The sequence below is a fragment of the Bombus pascuorum genome, chromosome 6 (genome assembly GCF_905332965.1).
Source record: "Bombus pascuorum chromosome 6, iyBomPasc1.1, whole genome shotgun sequence".
Classification (NCBI taxonomy): domain Eukaryota; kingdom Metazoa; phylum Arthropoda; class Insecta; order Hymenoptera; family Apidae; genus Bombus; species Bombus pascuorum.
The window spans coordinates 15,972,324-15,975,300 of record NC_083493.1 but is presented as its reverse complement, the minus strand read 5'-3'; the positions used below and the strand labels follow the sequence as shown (position 1 = coordinate 15,975,300).

The following is a 2,977-nucleotide window of genomic DNA, read 5'->3' as shown; positions in this document are numbered from 1 at the left end:
TGTAATTATTTGCTCAACGAACCGTGCTGGTTACTCATCCTCGATTTCAATAGAACGCGTTCCGATACATTTTTAGACTATCGATTCTATTGATATTCGTTATCCGTGCATAGAGGTCGTTGTGTACCTAGGAACTGTACTGTCATCTCTCAGAGGGTCAAGAAAGTATTCAGGACTTCAAACGAACGACAAAATTCGATGGCAACAAGCCTGTTCGTTATGAAATACCGACGTGGAAAAAGTCGTTTCTTACGCCCTCTGTGATTTCCTACTGCCAACCTAACGATCTTTTTTAATTTTATTTTATCTCCGTACGTAGTTACATTTCGCCTACTCGACATTAAAAAACTATTTGTACTCTTAAGATGCACTCGTACAATCTTACACACTCCTGACGTCTATTCGTACGCAATCACAGCGAACATAACGTGGTAAGTATATTTACATATTACAATTATAATTACATATACGCAACTCGATCGTCGCAAACGATAAAATCGATAAATAGAAAACTCCCGAATGTGAAACTGAGATATTTTAATTACCCAACGCTGATAAATAATTATTCTGTATACGCGTATTTAAATACTCGCAACGATAATAACGAAAGATCCATCGCTTCCATATTAGAGATTGCTGAATTACCTCTGTACAACCCTTTTAGCTGTGTCAGGTAATTCAGGAATATACTTTCCCGATCTCGGTGGAAGAAATTGAGCATTTTATAAACGCAACATTACTATTAATTATAAAGTAATTGAAACAAACACGGTAGAAAAATATAACAACACTGCTTCTTAAAATGAGTTCGATAAAAATTATTACTTTTATGTTTGCTACTTCAATTATTCGCGATGAGTGAAATCGCGATACTACGATCTTCATTAAAAGTTAATATCTTTCCAATTCAACTTTAAACGGAATAAAAACTAAAGAATTGTACGATCATAGGAATATAAAGGCATGCGACTCACGATTGGATGCGGAGTCGTTGCCATCGATGCTGCAGTAATTCAGAGAAAGTCGTCACCAAGACAGTCGTCAAGAAGGAACCATCGAATCCCATGGAGAAATTAATTAGTTGTCACTTCCATTATCTCCTTACTCGATCAACGACCTGCACAGAAGATGATCAAAGATTTAGAATTAATGTATAAAACTGGACCAATTGTGACAAAATAAAGTAATAGCCAAACTCAAATTCTGTCTCAAAAGTTTATAACGCAAGCTATTGAAATCACTAACACTTACATAAGTAAACGATCAACGACGAACGAACAGAGAAAGTCCGAAAGTTTGAAAAACTATAGAATTTCGCTGTAAGAATACGTAATAAAATACTAAATAAGAATGCATTGGTTAAACGAACCTGTTAATAGTCGATAGGAGACAATAAAATAGTAACAAACGCGCTGCTTAGTTGAAATAAATCACTTCAAAAGACGATACACCTCGATACCACACTTTTCAACGATACAATGATGCCTCGCGCGCCTATGATTAGTTGATTCCTGATTGGTTGAAGCGAAACGGCTTCTCATTCGTTCAGAGTCGCGCGCAAATTTGAACCCGGGAAACTTTGTTTCGATCAATGAAGTCTAACAATTTCAAAGCAAAAAATAATAAGAATATTTTTTAATTCGTTATCCACTTCATTTTTACGCCGATAAGATAATTTAATTTAGTTCGTCGCTAATTTTCTTTAACCATTATTGCCATTATTAAACGCAATGAGTAATTAAATTAATAAATGAATTGAAGTAATATTGTAGCATAATCTTACAATAGAAACTAAATCTAATCGCTAAACAACGGTATATGCTTAGAAGTAAGTAAAAATGAAAAATTTTGTAAAAGAATTTCGAAAAACCTGTAATTATTACAAATTATTACAAATATTGCAAAAATTCATTTTTCTTTTGCACGTGCGATTATTTTTTACCAATGATTCAACCACTGACTCTCATGTGTGCTTGCTTACTGTCGGCAACTAGACGCGAACGAGATCACGAGATTCAGTATCTGCGACAGATATTTCAGTTTGCGATCTGTTTAAGGATAAATCAAACAACTTTCCTTTATTTCCTACTAACAGTAATCAAAATATAGCTCTAACGCTTTATCCGTTATCAATAATTCGGTCAATATAAAACGTTTATCATACCGACGCGATATCCTTCCCAGCTTTTAAGAATGATCAGAGAATCATGAGCGAGTGGGTGTCGTTTACGTCACGTGCAAATAATTTATAGCTCTAACGGAGAAACAACTTTTTAACGGTTTTCCAAATGAATTACGACAATTGAAGTTTCTCCGAAGAAACGTACCAACTTCATTAAGAACTACTATTCGTTTCGTTTTATTTGTTAACTGTGAATTTTTGCCGGTTAATTGCAAATTTCAGTAAGTACTTGCTGTCCGGTCTTATCTTGTAAATTCAAAATGCAAAATAAGAGACTTATAAATAAAATAAAAATATAAGTTGAACGATCTGATATTAGTTCGATACTTATATTCGATAGTGTATATGGTAAATATATCCAGTAGAAAATAGACAATCGCACTACGTATGTGCATCCTTCAACTTCCTACAGACAGGTACTGCTTACTTTTTTATTTCTCCTGCTTCGGATGTTTCGTCGGAGTAGCGCCCGGAGCAAACCAGAACATCCAACGTGGAGATACATTTCCGATCTATCGGAAGTTTAAGAAACGTAACGTCGAGCCCGACGAAGGGTATTAAGGTTCCCTGCGTGGCAACGTCAACAATAGTCCGATCCTTTCAGTCGGATAAACGCAACGAGATATGACCACTGATCTTTCGCGTTATGAGTTGCCACAGCGATATCTGGAGAGCAAAGTTTATTCCGAGTGGAACATGGCAAACACGACAGACCGAAAGAGATATTTGCACGGCAAACAGTGGTTCTCGAGTTGAGTTCCACGTGGAAATTTTTTGCTCGCTGGGAAACAAGGT

General features: G+C 35.7%; 1 long non-coding RNA gene across 1 annotated transcript; it reads left to right on the top strand.

Moving 5' to 3' along the window:
• Nucleotides 1-318: 318 nt before the first annotated feature.
• On the top strand, nt 319-1,201 carry LOC132907893 (uncharacterized). The gene is made up of 2 exons (XR_009658275.1): nt 319-431; nt 952-1,201. It is a non-coding gene; the product is annotated as an uncharacterized LOC132907893 (long non-coding RNA).
• The last annotated feature ends 1,776 nt before the right edge of the window (nt 1,202-2,977 follow it).